This window comes from Molothrus ater, chromosome 9 (assembly GCF_012460135.2).
Source record: "Molothrus ater isolate BHLD 08-10-18 breed brown headed cowbird chromosome 9, BPBGC_Mater_1.1, whole genome shotgun sequence".
Lineage (NCBI taxonomy): Eukaryota > Metazoa > Chordata > Aves > Passeriformes > Icteridae > Molothrus > Molothrus ater.
This window is the reverse complement of record NC_050486.2, coordinates 13,373,160-13,391,477: the sequence shown is the minus strand read 5'-3', so window position 1 is coordinate 13,391,477 and position 18,318 is coordinate 13,373,160.

The following is an 18,318-nucleotide window of genomic DNA, read 5'->3' as shown; positions in this document are numbered from 1 at the left end:
GCTTGCCGTTTTTAATGTTTTATATTAAGAATTAGTTTCATAATCCATTTTACAAAAACAGTTTATTTGTTTCTTTATAAGTTTCCTTATGTTTTCTAGTATCTTACAGCATGACAAGATTACTAAGGTCCTGCTATCTGCAGGATTTAAGGCACTGTGATTTCAAACTCTAGTTTGCTCCAGATAATTTGTCTAATTCTGTGCTTAGATAACATGTACGTCTTTCAAAACATTAGAAAAATGAATTGTGGGGGTTTTTTGCCAACAGGAATATAAATCCACTAGTCCCATCTCACGAAATGGTTTTCCTAATATCAAATGTGTTACAGTGAGCAAGACTGCTCAAAAGGTTTGACTGTGTTACATAGGGATGAGGCTGAAGTCCTTGTTCTTTTCCAGACTCTGAGACAACCTGAAATTCAGTTTTGCTGAGGTGAACAAATTTTCTTTTAGATAACCAGGCAGAATACCCCATGTCTTGTGGTCCTGCTGTGTGTAGAAAGGGAGATATAGATACAGATATATAAGGACATTTGCAATATTTCTTACCTTCCTGGTTTCTTGGGGAGCTGAGCAGCTGCAGCCTGCCAGTGTGATTCCAGCCACAGAGAGGATAGGAAGAAAGAAAGAATGATTTTTTTTTTTTCAACTATAGGACTTGGCATGGTATTTTCTACTCAATGGGTCTTGGTAAAGTTAGTCAGTCAGTAGATTGCAGTAACCTTAACTATAGAGAATGATAAACCATTAATTATTATATTGGTACATCGGCTTGCTAGAATCAGTGACAAAGTTCCTGCCTGCTGTGGAATTGGAGGCCACAATAATGCAGCTTTAAAGAATTTCTTTATCTTGTTTTTTCCTTTAACATAAGAATTTATTTAGTATCACATAATCTGAGTATTTTAAGGCTTGAAATTCTCTCCAGTGCATGTGTTTGGTCTTTGAGGATGGTTAACAAAATGAAATTGGTGAGATCCTGCTTCACCTTAAAAAAAATTACAGCTTGCTATATCTGTTGTTGTTTTCTGAGTTGAGTGAATTTTCCTCTGATCAACAAACTAAATTTGGAAGAGTGTCACATTGCTTTGTTTTTTCCCTTTCAAATTTACAGCATATGATGTTTAAAGTCTATTCTTTCTTGATTAGTTCTGCAGACAGGCAGCAAAGGAAAAGTGAAGAGCTTTTTTCCTTGGGAAAAATGTGAATTAAATTCAGATTGATTTAAGTGTCTCAAAAAACTTAGCTGAAACTAGCACTGCTATTATGGAAGAGTTCTGCATGTTTTATGAGTTTTAGCCTGGTTTCATTAGGAAATGAGGCGTGTGTAATCTCTGTGTGAATGTGCTGTTCCCAAGATAACCCCCTGTCCCTTCCTTGTCACTCCTGTACCCTTTGGTGGCCTTCCTGGCAGGCAGAGGGGATGAAGGTCTCCAGTAGTAAGGCATTTCTGTTTCTGTGCTCATGATTAGTTGGCTTGCTAGGTCCAAGTCCTTACTTTCAGTGAGGAGTAAGTACTTTCAGTCCTAGGGGTGAGGGAAGGGAAGATCAGGTGCCTTGTCTTTTGCCAGGACTTCTCAAACACGCACGGACCTGCTTCTCTCCCTCTTAATGGGCAGCAGCTTCAGAGGTAGGCAGCATGGTGGGGCCTGGGGATGCTGGGTACAAGACAGGAGAAGTGAAAGGGAAGGGATATTTTGCAGGAGGAGCAGAGTATTGGACAAATGAGTGTTGAGGGTGTTTCAGTAGCTTGCTTTCAGTTGTCTCATGTGTAAATAGACATGAAAAATTATTGACAGGGTGAAACATGTTGGCTTCATAATTCTGTTAGGGGTATTTTACAAACTAGTCTGAAAAAAAGTAGTCCAGCTTGTGAAGTAAATGTGATGGATTTTCACTTCAGCTCAACAGGTACAGGGGTGTCAGAGCTTAGCACTTGCCTGCAGACTGCTGTGGTAGCTGGTTTTCCTAGGATGAGTACTTATCATCCCTGGAAGCCAGCAAGACTGAAAGCCTGAAGCCTCTAGCCCAAGGTTAGGCTACATGTCAGGGTAGTTTAGGATGATTGACACTGATGGCTGGCCAAAGAGCTAGATAAAGTGAGCTAGTGGGATCCAGGAAGAGATTTGTTGGAGGAGTCATCAAGTGACACATGGGGACTGGCATTTTTTGATGAAAAATAGACGCTGTAAAATTTCTGACTGTATTCCATGGCAGGGTACAGCAGTGTCCTTTGGGCTAACCCTATTCCCCCTAGTTCCTTAATGCCTGGGGCTTATCTCTGACAGTATCAACACTCTTTGAAGATCTCAGTTGTGCAGCTGAAATCATGCTGGACTAGTCTGTTCTTTTCTGAAGCAAGAAAGGTGTCTTGGCAGCTGCATCTGACAAGCACCAGTGATTTGTTGTGTGTGGTGGGATACTGGCCTTTCCATGTTAAAACACTGGCAATCCTCAGCTAGTCAAGAGTCCTGGTGCTGTGTCAACAAAATACTCCTTTCATCATGCTGTGCTTTGTTGTCTAAACATTAACCTTCAGGTATTGACTTTGATAATTTGAGTAAGCTTTTTGTGAACAATGTTTATATTTGAAAATAAGGGAGCTTTTCCTTTTTTCCTCTCTTTTTAGACAGAGGGAGATTTTCCTGTTGATTATAGAAAATAAACTAGAGGTTGCCATTTTCCAATTCTTAAGCAAATTTTGGTTGACCTCAACCATTTGGATCAGAAGTGTGTGTAACTTGTTTAAACTGATGACAGAAGTCACACGACATCCTCAGTCTGTATCACTGCTCCTAGACTTCAGGAAAAAATAATCTTGACCTAAATCTTTTGCTACAATTTAAAAGTCTGCTTTTGTTTTTAGAAAGTGGTCATTTTCAAGTTCCTCTTAGATGGAAGATGGAGCTAAAACTCATCTTCTTTCAAGTGTAGCTACATTAAAATACCTGGTTAATAGTAATTAACCTTTTCCTATTGGTGGTTCTTCACTCAAAATAGCTCTTTTAAACAGAGGTGTTTGTGGTGCCATCGTGTTACAATTGAAAAAATTGTTCTTTTAATTAGAGAATGGTAACACCAAGCACTTCTGCACTGCTGTGGGTGAACTCTAAATAGGTTTTTTCCTGCAGGTTTTTTCCTGCTGTACACATACAGGTTGAGTACATGTACAGCAAATTTTGGTCCACCAAGGGATGTGCTGTCAATTGTGGCAATGGAAGAATTGCCACATCACGACCCATTATTAATGGTAAATGACTGGAGTTGCTCAGCAAAAGTGAAGTCTGCAGAGTGCAAGTGATCTTGCTAACAGGCCAATATTAACATTTATTTGCAATTTTCTTAAGGATACCTGGAAGTCTTTAAAAGTAGTTTGCTTTTCAAAGGAAACAGGTAAAGTATCTGAACTTTTTTCACAGGAATGTAGACTCTTGGTTTGTATAAGCTATTATCTATAAATTTTTACACAGATCTTCTGAATAAGTTGCCCTAAGGAAAGGGATTCCACATTTCATTTAATTTCTAATTCCAGCTTTTGCAAGTCTTGAGCCAGTTGAAAACTTGGATTTTTACTGATTTGAAATAATATACCCTTTCGTACGTACCCTTTTTCAGTCCACAGCAGCTTCCTCACTTTCTGAAGATGGGAATTCTGTAAAACATAGCTTTTTCACAGGGTGATTTCAAACGACATACATTACATACTCCTGCACAGCTAAAGAAAGGCACAAAGATTCTTCCCATGCTGGGAGCAGTTACCCAGTTGCCTTCTGGGCTTAGAACTGCATGGTAAGCTTCCAGAAAGATGTGCTGGAAAGGAAATACATTGTGCTTTGGTGTACCTGGACAGCAGTACAAACCCTAAACTTCCTTTGCAAGCCCTCACTTGAAGCAAAACCTGGTTATGTGCTGCAGCTGTTAGATTCCTTGGAATTCAGGCCTTGCAGATTGAGTGTTCATGGAGCTCTTCAGCACTTGAGATCCTTAGGTAACAATAGCAGGTTGCATCCATGATTTCAGAACTTTTGGGGTGAGTACTGTAGTGAGATTAGGGTTCTCTGCACTTAAGGCTCTTGGATTAAGACACTGAGTAGCCCTAGAAAAATCTGGGAACCCTTCAATCTGTTTTGAGAAAGTTCCCTCATAAGAAGTCACTAGATATTGAAAGTTATATCTATTTCAGCTTCACTTAAGATTTAACAACATGCTTGAATCCCGAGTAACCAACATCCTTGTAACACTCCAAGAGAAGCTCTTAAAATGCAGGTGGTTTTTTAAAATATTTTTGGAACTTAATGTTATGCTCTGACTAATGCTTTTGTAATTAAAAACATATTTTTCAGTCCCCTACTTTGTATTTCTGTAGTAAATGTTACTTAGGTTTATTTTAGCAGAATTTAATAATAGTCAGTGTAGAAGTTGGTGAACTTGCAGGAGGATTACCACTTGGAACAATAGGCATTAGTTTTCTGTGCTGGAAAAAACAAGTCCAGGCTTCTGGCACTTAGAAGGTGGTAGCTAGGCAACTGCTACTGCATGCCAAGATCCGCTCTTGTGCAGACATCTGCCCTGCCAAAACCATGTTCCTAGGGAGAAGAGAAAGTTCATCCAGATGTAGTGACTGAGTATGCAAAGAAAATGAAACTGAGGACAAATCCTGTAAAGACTGAACTGCTACACAGGAACTTCAGCTCCCTAGAGATAAGTGGCTGAAAGCTTCCTCTGCACACACCGTGTGGAAGGTGGCTACTGCAGGGCACCTGTCCTGAACTTATACCCTCTCTCAGTTGGTTTCAGCCTATATCCTTGCATTCCTTTTTATAAGACTGCTTTATCTTCCTTTTCCAATTTCAAAAATGAATTTGCCAGTTTTTAAGTTGCAGTGGTTTAGGGTCTTTTTAAATCTGTCAAGCAGCACAATGCAGATGAGCTGTGTGTCACTGTGAGGCCAGGTGTGATTCACTTAAAACTGGAAATAATGTAAGACACTGAATGTAGCTGAGACTTCACTTTCACAGATTAATAATTGTCACAAACAGAGCTCTGATCTTTGGGCTGCCTTAATCTATAGTACAAAATCTCCTGTTGAGTAAGTATGTGTACATCAAGTTGCCTTTCTCTGTCAGGGAACAGAATGCCTATTTGCCACCACTCTATTGTTCAGAGACACTAACAACTCCTTCTACTGATAAAGAGCTGATGTTTTAAACTGGTTGATTTATATGAGTTATCAGGTTTGTTACAGACTTCCTTATTCTTCTGTGTTTGGCAATTTTAGAAGTGTTAAAATGTCAAAATATCTTATACTTGTTAGGTTAAGCACCTTCTTTTGCAATCATATCAAGTAGTAAGGTAGATGGAACAGTTACAAGTTTCAAATATTTTGGATGTCAGCTTTGTTCCAAATTTGGTTTTAAATATTTAATGCTTGTAAAATTGCAACTGGATTTTTAAAGTCTAACATGTACAGCTGCCTGATGCTTTGTGCAAAATGTGATGAAAGATTTAGCTACACTTTAAATATATTGGTACTAATAATGTAACCTATTTCTCTCTCCTATCCCCTGGCTAACATGGCTGTCAAGGAGGGGAGGTGCCAAAAGCTCCTCTTGCGCTGCAAGCAGTAGCCAGGAATCGTTCAGGAGGTGCTTTCACTTTACAGCTGGGCTGCTCTTAAGGCTTGTTGCTATTCAAGGGATTAGCTCTGCTCCTGCCATACTTGCTTGGGGTCTTTTGCCAGCTCTGGTGCCTGACTTCTTGCCCTTCATCTGCATGATTCAACATGCTAAACTGACAGCATCCCTACCAAAAAAGTTAAACTTCTGCCTTGTCTTCTCCTTCTCCCCTTTTGATACTGGTTTTTGCCCTTTGGTGGACTGAACCTGGTCACTGAATGGTTACAGAAATACTAAAGGAGATGGAGCATACTTCTAGGAGGAGGGGGGAAAACAATTCTGCCTGCTTCAACTGAAGTCACAGATCAGCTAAAATGTAACAAAATCTCAATTTAGAACATTTTAGCTGATATACCTGTTCCAGCCCTAAAGGCTGGAACCGTCACAGATTTTAGATACAGTGGAAATACTGAGTTACTCTAGGACTTCAGATAATAAACACCTTGATATTTATTGACCTGAGTGCCCATATGAATCTCTTTAGTTTATAGACATTAATAATTACTAAAATACTGTATATTACACAGAGTTGTAACGTAAATTAACATAATAAACACATCACTTTACAACAGCATCTTATGAAATGGTCTGCCACACGCTGCCAAATAAGCGGATTACATCAGCTTCATGGGCTATGTGAAATGTTTTGCTTAAGTAATGTTATTTAACTTCTTAATGTTTTTCCTTCAGTGAAAAAGGAAATAATACTTGTAATTATGGATTAATGATCTCTGGGATGCTGTTTATTTTGCATGGGCTTTTTGGGGGTTGTGGTTTTTTCCCCTACCTTTTGCCTATCATGACTCTTTTGTTGTGTTTCTGTCATTGCTGCTTTAGGTCCAAGCAGGATTCACCAGGCACAGCTCTTTTGAAATCTCTGGTTATTATCTGGGTGGGATTTTCCTGTTCTGTTTCCAGACATGCTCTTTTGAAACAATGTATTAGTTCCTTGTTAATCATGCTAAGAATTAAGTTTGCTTTTAAATGATGGAATTGGGCTGACATTTATGCCATAAGTTTCTTAAAGCAAAGCTTCTCTTTGATTTTTAGGTGTCAGATATGTCGTAAAGGCCATAAGAATTCTCAAATAAAGACTTCTGATTTTTGCATCGTCACATATAAGAGGAGAAAGACAAAAAAAAATGGTGCTTCATGAGCCAGGATTTTCCTGCTTTATGGTGACAGATAATGGTAATATTTACTACTTATGAGCCATGCACATAAATCTACATATTTATGTAGTAATAAATACAGTAAAATATTGTGGCATTTCTACTTAGAACATAATTGCCATGTATATTAACATGGATCTGGATGTCATAGAAAGTGAGCCAAAAATAAAGGTGTTTTACCAAATTGATTCAGTGCTATGGGATTATTTTAAGAAGCTATAATAAGGGAGGTTCTTGAGAAATAGAGTGAAATATTTCTGTTTATATGTAATGACAATGTAAAGGTGATAAGCAGTGTCATTCTTACAGCTGATTACATGCTGCAAAGGTAGCTGTAGATTAGTTCTTGTACTAAATTTCTGAAGTGTATAAATAGCTCTGTTCTTTGGAGTCAAAGCAGATAGAAAATTGAACTGAAAACCGAAAAAGTTCTGCTAGACTTGGTTTACTCTTTTCTAAAACTTTGCACCTCTTTTTCCCCTTGCTCGATCATGTCTCCTTTTCCATTTTCAATTTATCTCAGCCTAGATACACCAAACCTTAAATGACATTAATGTTTTTCTTTTCTCTACCTTAACACCTGCCTGTCATCCATCACACCACCTGCCCCAAGTCTGGAGCATTTGCATTGTTTACATTGATCGGTTTTGAAAGCTGCTCTCCTGATCTGTTCTCCATCCAGCATTGCATCCTTGTACCTTATTCCCCTGATGCTGCTGCCTCCTTGTCCTCTGTGTCCCCGTGAATGATCCCCATGCTCTCTCTTTGGGCTCCCTTTGCTGGTTGGAGGTGTAGAGGTGCTGTGGCAAACCCAGCACCCAAATGCTGTTGTTGGCCCTCTGCAGGTGTCAGTATGCTGGGAACTCCTGGGTTTGGGAGCAGTTTCAGGAATGCCTTGTCTTCTCCAGCCACAGCTGACCTTGGGAGGACTTAATGATTGTAAACCTGAGCACAGAGAGCACTGCCTTGTGATGAACCATCTTCATCCTTGATGTCCTGTGTACAGGAGACCTCACCTACAAGTGCATCAGAGACTGTGCAACGGGGCACTTGAGCAAGACCTGTTGTCTGCTCAGAACATCACAAGATTTACAGCAAGATGTCCAGGTAACAGTGACGGTCTTAATGCTGAAATGAGAGGTGGGGATGCTGAGGATGTGTTTTTTATAGGTGTATATACAGGTTAAAATCAGACTTTAAATCTTGCTGGATAGTTATAATGGTGGTAGCAGTGCTTCTAAACACATGCCAGAGCTTTCTATTTTATTGATGTGCAAAGCAAAATGCACATCAATTTTTTAAAGGTTTTTTTAACGTTCTGACCCAGTCCCTTTCCATCTGCATGGGTCTGTTTCTCAGGAAAGATACTTAGGGGTTATGGCAGAATTGCTAGTTAGTCTGGGTTTTTTAGATCAAAAAATCTACTGCTGTACTAAAGGAAGGGCTAGTAATGAGAAAGGATCAATTGACAAGAGAAAGGGTGATTGCTGGTGTTGAGCAGGGAAAATGTATGTGCTGCTCTCAGGGTTTTCTTAAAACAATTTCTTTCAGCATGTTCTCTAATGACCTTGAAGGTGAGGTTAATTTGATATTGATCAGATTAACAAATGTAAAATCTGGTAAATAAAAGCAATTAATTGAAAATAGTGAGGAGGTTGAATAAAAGTAAGGGGACTTTAACATTTGGAAGAACAAGAGGCTACAGAACTGCTGATGTTCCTGAAGTTATGCACGAACTTGTGACTCCTTGTTACTTGCTAGAGAGAACTTTGATTCCAGGGGCCTCTTGTGCTTCAGCATTTGATGCTGTTCACATTGAACCAACCACTGAAGCACAGCAGAAAATAAGGTCTTGTCTCCCAGGATTTCTAGTTGGATTGCAAGCACCCAGAGTTTCTTTAGAGGCTTGTATGTAATTAGTCCTAACATGGCCCAGGAAAGTAGAGGAGATTTTGAGCTCGCTGTCAATGTTATGTTAAAGTACGGTGCTATTGTCATGTTTATGTTATTGAAAGAGCTGGAAGGATGTTGAGATTTAAAGATCTGTTTCTGAGCCTTGGCTTCAGACTTGGGGGTCAGACACATGAGTATCCCTGTGCTTAGTATTAGTGTTGGTCCTTGTCTCTGACCTTCATGACAAATATTCTGCCTCTTGCTAAAGATGGGCAGTGTGAGTGCAGGGTATGGGACACCTGAGTGTCCTCATTTCCTTGATTCATGCAAATCCTGATTCATTCCCAAAGAGCATATCTTTCCACAGATGCTGACAGGGCATGAGAGTAAACCCCATGCGCTCAGGATTCATGATCCTTGTCTCTTCCAAAGCAAACCCTGTACTCTGTTCTCTACAGCGCCTTTGTTCTGGGAGGTGTGAGGGTTTATGGAAAGTTTCACAGACCTAGCAGGGAAGCTGCAGTTTGTATTGTGCACTAACATCTTGAGTAGAGGCTTTAGGCAGATGCTTTTTCCTACTGTTCCTACTTATTCTGTCCTTTACATATAAATGAGAAGATGTGAGAAAATCAGCAAGTGAGCCCAGGCACCAGGCCGTTTGCTTTCATGCAGTGGGCAGAGAGAGAAAATGAAGTAGTGTTAACTGCCTACCTCACTGCCTCCTTCAGCCCATTCTCATCCCATGAGTCCACTGAAAAGCCTCTCACATTTCTGTACTAGAAATAACATTAACAGGGAAAAAAACCCAACCACACTCCACTTCATACACTGCAGCTGTATCATCTTTTCCCAGGTGCCCGTGTTGCTTTTAAAAAAAATAATAGAAACAATAGTGAGGAAAGACAGAGCACAAACAATTCCCACTCTTCCCCTTTAAGTGAGCAGTTTAAAAATGGGCTTATTTTGTTAGAATTCAGGGTAAATGCTTTTCAATAGATGAGAGATACTTTAGCTCAGTTCCAATGGACTCCACCAAATCAACCTCCCACCCAATTCAATTAATTCCCTTCCCCCTGTGTGTAAGGAACAAGGTTTGGATATAAAAACACTAAATGTAAGATTAAAACATCTACAGAGATGATCAGAAGGGAGTCTATTTTAATAACCCTCTCAGATTGCTGTGCATGAGATGTGGAAGTAGGAGGTTTAATCTCAGTGCAGTGCCTTTACAATTATAATCAGAATTGAGCTGAGTATTGGTCAATAGAAAATTTGCTCCTTGGGGTAGGGAGAGGACTGTAACAAGAATTAAGTCTCAGGATGTTAGTGAAGGAAACCATTTGAAAAGAATAATCAACTGCAGTGGTATGGATCTCGGGTTCCCAGAAAGAATTGTTTAAAATTAAACAAAAACCCAGAGCAAGAAACAGCAGAAAATTCACAGAGACCAAGATGATCATTGTGCAAGCAGGAGAGAAACACAAGTTCTAAGTTCATGATGCTTTCCCTTGGTAATTTTTTTGCTTTAAGATATTTACAGCTGGTGTCAGTGTAAAAGGAAGAAGTTATTCACTCTTTCCTTATGCCCAAGATTGGTTTCTATAAATCAGTGCAGAGTGTATGAAAATTGTCATTACTTTTAGGCAGGTCATGGGCTAGGAGACATAAAAGGTGCCAATTGAAAACCATTCTGTGGGTGCCCACCTCTTTATTTGCTAAGATGTAAATTTCACTTCTAGGGTTTTTTGCTACCCTCTTGGTAGCAAAAAATACTCTATACTCAAAGGAAAGAAAATATGTTAATGGTACAATTTTGAGCTTTAGCAAAAGGCACTTAGGTTTATTCTTGTTTGGAGGGTTTCTCAGGGCTCCATTCTTGGCCCTGTGCTCTTCAGTCTGTTCATTAATGACCTGGACACGGGACTGGAAGGGACACTGAGCACACAGATCTGTTCACAGATGATACAAACTGGGAGGAGCTGTTGGGTCATTGGAAGGCAGGGAGGCCCTGCAGAGAGAGGGCTGGGCAATCACCAGCCACAGGGAGCTCTACAGGGGAAAGTGCTGGGCTTGGCACCTGACATGGGGCAAGCCTGGTGTACAGACAGGCTGGGGAATGAGAGGCTGGACAGCAGAAAGGGGCCACAGAAAGGGGCCTGGAGGACCTGGTCAAGGGAAAGTTGAACATGAGCCAGCAGTGCCCTGGCAGCCAGGAGGGACATCCCTGTCCTGGGGACATCAGGGACAGCATCACAGCCAGGCAAGGGAGGGGACTGTCCCGCTCTGCTCTGAGCTGGGGCGGCCTCACCTCAAGTGCTGGGGGCAGTTCTGGGTGCCACAATACAAAAAAGACATTGAGCTGTTAGAGAGGGTCCAAAGGATGGTGAAGGCTCCAGAAGGGAAGCTGTGTGAGGAGTGGCTGAGGTCACTTGGTCTGTTCAGCCTGGAGAAAAGGACACTGAGGGGAGAGCTCACTGCAGTTACAGCTTCCTTGTGAGGGGAAGAGGAGGGGCAGGCACTGATCTCTGCTCTGTGGTGACAGTGACAGGACCCGAGCAAATAGGCTGAAGTTGTGTCTTGAGAGGTTTAGGTTGGATTTCAGGAAAAGATCTTCACCCAGAGGGTGTCTGGGCACTGGAACAGGCTCCCCAGGGCAGTGGTCACAGCAGCAGCCTGGCAGAGGTCAAGAAGCTGTTAGACAGCACTCTCAGGCACAGGCTGTGACTTGTGGGGATGGTCCCATGCAGGGCCAGGACTTGGACTCGATGACCCTGTGGGTCCCTTCCAAATCAGCACGCGCTGTGATTCATACTCAAAACAGGAAATGGTTTTAGCAAAAGGCACTTAACAAAAAAATTTCTGGAATTACAGCACATATTCATGAAAATGTTTGCATTTCTGCAGGTCCTGACCACCTATAGCTTATTGAGAGGGTAAGCTATTGCCTTAATCCTTTTTAAAGTTGAAGATTTTCTAATATCAGCCTCTAATCACAATTGTTAGTCCCCCATGATTTAAATAGTGCAGTAGAGGTGTCCATTTCTTATGCAGAAGAAGTAGAATGCACAGTGTGGAGTTTTCTTAAGTCAAATCTTAGGCACATGACATGATACTTGAAATTACCACTTCAATTTAAAAGTGAATCTTGTTTCAAAGAGCTGACAGTTATGATGTTTTTTCAATATATTTATCACTGCTTCTGAATAATGAAATTACAGGACTCAAGGAAGTGGGATCAGGCCTCATCTTTGAAAACTGTCTCTGCTGGGGAACAGTCTGGCAAGGCCAACAGCAGCCAGGTAACCCTGTCAGTCATGCCACATCAGGCTGGGATTGCCTAGGAAAATATGTCAGAAATACCAGCCTGGGGCACAGAAATCAGCAAAACTGGCACCGATGGGGGAAAAAGTCATTGGAGGCTGATTGATTATTTTGTGTGAGGGTAAGGCAGACAAAACAAGGTCAAATAATGGGTAGAGGTATGGCAAGGTATGCAAAGCTCTCTATTTTACTGCAAACTGCAGGAATCACCTCCATGTATAAGAGCTGCAAGATACAGCAAAAAACTTGTGAAGCTGAATATAAAATGAATATTCTGGAGTGAACGTAATCTAATTATTTGGGAGTTTAGATGAAGGTGATTCTAGTTCTTCATAAAAACAGCACTAATGCTCTGGGAATCTTGAACAAGCTATTAAGGAATTACCAGATTACAGGCAAATATTTTTTTTAAAATTTGCTTCCAGTGCAAATGCATATGGTGCTGCTGTGTCTCAAGCAATAAATAAGCAGATGTCAGAAATGTAGCCTGTGTTTGACACTGCTTGAGCTGCCTCTGCCTCCCAGAGCCTGAAGCTGCAGCACATTTCATGGTGCTACCAGAGTCGGAGCACCAGCCTGAAACCCCACTGAGAGAGTGGCTGGGCAGTGTCACAGTGCCACTGTCTCCCTGTGCCATTGCCCACGTGCCCACCAGAGCTTATTCCCTTCTTCAGACCAGAGAGCAGACCAGGGCAGTGCTCCTGAGAGGGAGGAAGGGCCTGAGCCATTCTTGCAGTCATTCTGACTGTCCCAGGTGGATTATTTGGATGATTGCAGGATCATTTGGTGGCTTTCTCTCATAAGGCATCTTTGAACCTAGCCTGCCTTAATCTAGTCCTGAATAGAAGTTAATTTACAGCTATTCAGAAACTAATTTAGAGAGGTTTACTGAGCTCTCTTCAAGAGAGCAGTCTTTTAGGATTCCATTTCTAAATCGTGATTTTTCTTTTTACTGTGATTTCCAGGCACTGTATCAGGGAAAAATAACTTGGTTACTATTGCAGGACATGAGATGGTGGTTAATGGTAGTTATGTTATCTCTTAAGAAGTGCTGAGTTCTTCTTGTAACACTGATGATACCTTTAAACAGCCCATGTGGTGCACCTGTGTGGCTCTTTATCCCACTAGTGCAGACAGAGATACCAACAGCAGCTTGCAGTGACCCCTGGATTGCAGGACACACCCAGTTTTCTCTGTTTTTTCCCAGGAATCTCACTGTTGTCATTCTCTTTACACACATCCTACCAACTGTTTGTCATCTTGCTGCCTAACCAGCTCCTGAGTGGCTAACAGCACCCAGTGGTGCTGTTCAGATGAATCCCTGGCCACCTTGCACCCAGTCCTGCATTCTCCTGAAGAACACATGGGTGTGAACACCATGTCCCAGGAGGATAACAGGAGATGGTTTACCTACAGAAGTAACCAGATACTGTCTAAGAAACCACAGTACTTCCAATAACAAACCTAGGAGCAGCTGGCACTGGGTTTTCTGGAACACTTTTTATGCATTTTAATTGCCAGTTGTCTGAAGACTTTGGAGGAACTTCATTCTAAACTTCAGGCTCTTGTGTCTTGAGGCCATCAGATGTACCAGATGCTGAAGAGATTGAGCAGTAAATGCATTTGAGGCCATGCAAGCACCACAGAATTGGCACCTGGTCTGCATATTGTCCATCTGGCATAGCATTTCTTTTGTGAGGGCAGAGCCTTTGGCCAGTTTGTTGTATGTCTAATGGGTTCAGAGCAAGGACCATACTGCATGACTTGTGGGGCAGTGTAGAAACAGGCAAAGTTTTTCGCTGATTACCAAAAAAACCCTTTGGGGGCATTGAGAAGACTCTTGCTCTGGAGGATTAATATATTTTCTTGGTGGTGCATCAGTGTTTTCTGACTGAAATGACTCTAAACCAATAATTCTTTAGGTAGTGCAGGTTAAGAGCAGGAAGGATACAGGTAAACCTGAAGGAGGTGAACTTTAGGGCTTCCCCCCTAAATCTGAAATGTGGCACCAAAGCACCCAGGTAAGCACTCACCAGGCTGCTTCACTTACAACACAAAGATGCAGCTTAGCCCAGGGCCCTTGCTCAGAGCTCTTTTCCACTTGAGCTGAATTGTATCCACCACCTGATCCCACCTGTGCAAAGGGGGCATGGCTATTGATGGCATGGCTTGCATTGACCTTAAACTGAGATATTTGAATTCATATTTAGTGTGAGGAAGAAGCAAGACCTTTGGTGTTCACATGGCACACCTTCTGTGCCCGTGCAACCCAGTCTAAGGTCTGCCCCTAAATTCTAGCTGATTGCAGGAGTTCACGATTTTTCTGGAGTGTCAGGTTGGGAGTCTGAGTCTTGTTTTCAGAGAGAACTTTTGAAATATTTGTGGTTGGTGGAGAAGTTAACTCAGGCTGAGATGTTTTCTTTTTCTGTTACTCCTTCCAGTCAGATAACTAAATTGATTAAAAAGCTGTTTTTAAAACAGAGAATTACTCAGTCTTTTGTAGTTCCTTTTACAACACAAACGTGCTCAATAGAAAGGAGCCTAAGGTTTGCAGCAGAGAGAGATAGCCCTGTAATCTTTGTGTCTATGTGTGGGAAGTACTTGAAAATTGCCTCCTACAGACAGATTAGTGAATTGTTGGTAGAGGAAAGTTTCTTAAAAATTACGCTTTGCATAAACTTTAAATTGCAGAAAACATCTACTTTCCTGTTATCTCCATTATTTATGTACTATCTGAAACAAATGTCAGGCTGACACCTCACAAATTGTTTGCTACTGATTCTCCTATTACTTTACAGATGTTCCAAAAGTTTTCACACCAGCTTCTCAGAAAATATCCAAAGATGAGAGCAGGTTTCATTCTGTAGCATAATTGTTTTGGCAGGTATGAAGAAAGTTGAGTGGGCTGATCATGTGCTTCCCATCTGTCAGCTCATCACTGTTAATAGGTGCTTGAAGGAAAATTGCAGTTATTTCACACAGCACTGGAAGCTGAAAGTTCATATGTCAAGAAAAGATGGACATGGAAATAACAGACTTTTTTATCTACAAAAGACATCCCTGTGCTGCCCTGTTGGGGGTAGTTACCTTTTGTGCACTTGTGATCTTGGTCTAATATGGATTTGCTGATGCTCACTGAAAAGGACAGTGCCCTCAGTCTGGGCCTGTCTTCCTCAAGACATTGGAATGTAGAGCAGGATTTTTCCAGTAGTGCTGAGGTCCCCCTAAAGGCTGACAGAGAACTACAGTGCAGTGGTTTTCCTGATTCCTGGAACTATAGCTCATTCCTGAGTGCCAGCTATTGCCACCCCTCTCCCAGCTGCTGTGTGTATTGCTGTTTCTTACCCACAGAGGTAAGGGTACAGCAGTTTCACAGGATAAAAGTTCCTCCCAATGCATGTTGGACTCCATACCTTTAGTGGTTTTAATAACTAAAACATAAAATTTCCATCTCTTGCTTGTCTGAAAGCCATTCTAACAACCCAGTCAAACTGCCCACATCTGTGGCTTCCTGGGCTGCAATTTATCTCAGATGATAAATACAGAAAGCTGTGCTTAACCTGGATTAGAGGCATCCTGCAGTGCTGGAAACAGCTCAGTGCCTGCAGGTCTGGGTACAGTATGTTACAGCGAGACAGGGGCATGGCTGAGTTGTTAAAATGGCCAGTTTGCCATTCATGGTGCACCTGTCAAATGATACTTGTCTTGCTATTGGTTGTTAACAGCACCTAAGCAAGCTCTTCAGTGTGATTCACCTCCCCTAAATTTAGCTGCCTAAATATTAGGCATCTCATCTGAACCAGTCATCTACCCTAGTCTCAAAATTAGTCATCAGAGATAAGCAGCTCAACAGTACCTGTGTCAAGGGAGGTTTCTGGCAGAGATAGGGAGTTAAGTCATCTCTGGAGGTAACTGTTTTTCTCCATTCTTTCTGACTTCATTTAGTGACTTTTGACAGCAAGGCAAGGGAAGCTCTCTTCTTTGTTCTGTTTTCCAAAAGTATCTTTTCCATTTCAGCTATCAATATCCTTCTTTTTAATTATGAAAAAAAAAGTCTTTGTGTGTAAAGCATCACCTGGATTTGCTGCCCTGATTTTAAGTTATTGCCTTTTATTTTCTTGTTGTTTCTCCTGATTGTGAATTAGAATAATTTCCAAGGCTGGGTGAAAATGAAATGTTCTTTATTCTTTACTTAAACACATTTTTTTCCAGTAATCAATAGCACAACTGGAACTCTGGGTTTCAATGCTTTCTCCTTAAAAACATACCTCAGAGTGTTGTGAAGCTATACATCTTCCCTGTCAAACATTTAATTTATTGTGCTGTTCATTTATAGCTAGAGACTAGAGAACTACTGGTTGACAAAAGAGGATGGATGACTCTTTTATTGAGTCCTTATACAGCTGGCAGAAGATAGCAAATGGAGGAAGATGTGCAACACTCATTTCCAAACTTCTAATAAATTGTGGATGGATCACAAGGAATTTATGCTAAGTTAAATATCTTTCCAAAGGATCAGGAATTGACAAGCATTTGTCTCCTTCACTGTGGTTAAACTCAAGCATCAGAAAGCAGGTTAAGAAGAAACTTCAGTAGTGGTACACAACAGCTAATGTGGACATAGACAAATAAACAGCAGGATCCATTCCTAACTCACTTATGGGAGCTATTGCTTTATCCCTCTGAAGCTAAAGCAATTTTAGCATTCAAGCAGTTCTTATTTAGTGTTCTTTACCCCATTATATGTCAGTGCTCCTTGTCAAGTGAGGGTTTTATGGTGGTGGCCAGGTGGTCTCGGTGCTGCTCTGGGCTCAGGTTGTTGCTGTGTGCCCAGGAGGGCCCTGCTGGGGAGCGCTCAGAGCCCCAACACCTCTCGGGTATGAGGCACTGGGCAGCCCTCAGCCTCCGCTCCTGCAAGGCTCTTCCTCTGATCATTTTGATGCACACAGAAATCTTACCATGGCAGAAAAATACAGAAGCTTATTGGTTTGAACTAATAATTTCCTGGGTTTAATATCTGTCTGGGTTTCTGCAGTATCAAGTTGTAGGTTTTATCTTCAGTTTTGGGGACCTTTGTCACTCTGCTCCTTTACTTTTTCTTACCATATCTGAGCCCATCTTTCTCTGTATCTCTAATGATGTTCCACAAGAATTCTTTATTATTTCTTAACTGTGATATTTTCTTCTTGAGGGAAGTTCTGCTATAACATTTAAAATACATCTTTTTTTTTTTTATGATCTCTTGACTGCATATTATCAGTGGGTATGAGCCATGCAATCTGAGCTTCAATCTGCTTTGTTATCTAGTAGCAGTAGAAGTCTTATATCCTCCCTCTCAATCACTAGAGGGGAATGAATCCTATTTAGCCATAGCAATTAAAATGATTGTGATTGGTTTCAGGTCAGAAATCCTAATGGGTTGGTTGGAATAAGGAGCTGCATTCTACAACTCTCTAACCTTCCCGAATTCCTTGTGTTTCACTTTTCTTCAATTGATCTTTCATTTGTGTGTTTTAAGGTTAGTATTACAGTTTATGCACATGTGTGTAGTGTGTAAACCACTGGATAACCACTGGCAAAGAGGATTGCAGAGGCCATTATGCTCATAGGAGCTAAACAGAGGTGAATGAGTGCATTCTATAATAATTCTCTTCAGAATTTCAAACAGTGTATATGTGAAGTAAATGCAAGGAAAGTGTTCGCTGAGCTTTTTAAAACGAAGTGAAATTCCTGCTTGCAACATCTTAATAAACAGAAACAGGCTAAGACACATTTATTTTGGCTGCACAAAAATGAATGGCATTTCAATCAATAAACACAATAGTGCAGAGTAACTGAATGTACGTATGTAGCTACAAATGTCAAATACAGTAAGTATTTAGAAAGAAATTGAAAAAACTGGGATTAATGCATTTTTTTATTTTTTAGAAAATATACTTACATGGGTATCAATACTGACCATCAAATTAACATGCAGAATTAATAATGTGTGATTTGTTTTTGAAATGAAGGATACTTTATATATCACAACTTCCTTATTAAAGAGTCAGCCTGATAAAGTCATCCAAAAAGGCTCATAAATGGGACAGCACAAATCAAAATAATTACATTTAGTTCTATTATATTCAGAAAGGTTCCTGTGTAGAATAGGTAGAAGAAAGGAAAAGGAATGCATGGATGTGATATGATGTAACAGAACTCCCCAGACTTCCATTCTACCTGCACATCTGAGTACCTTTCAGGGAAAGTACTGGGTC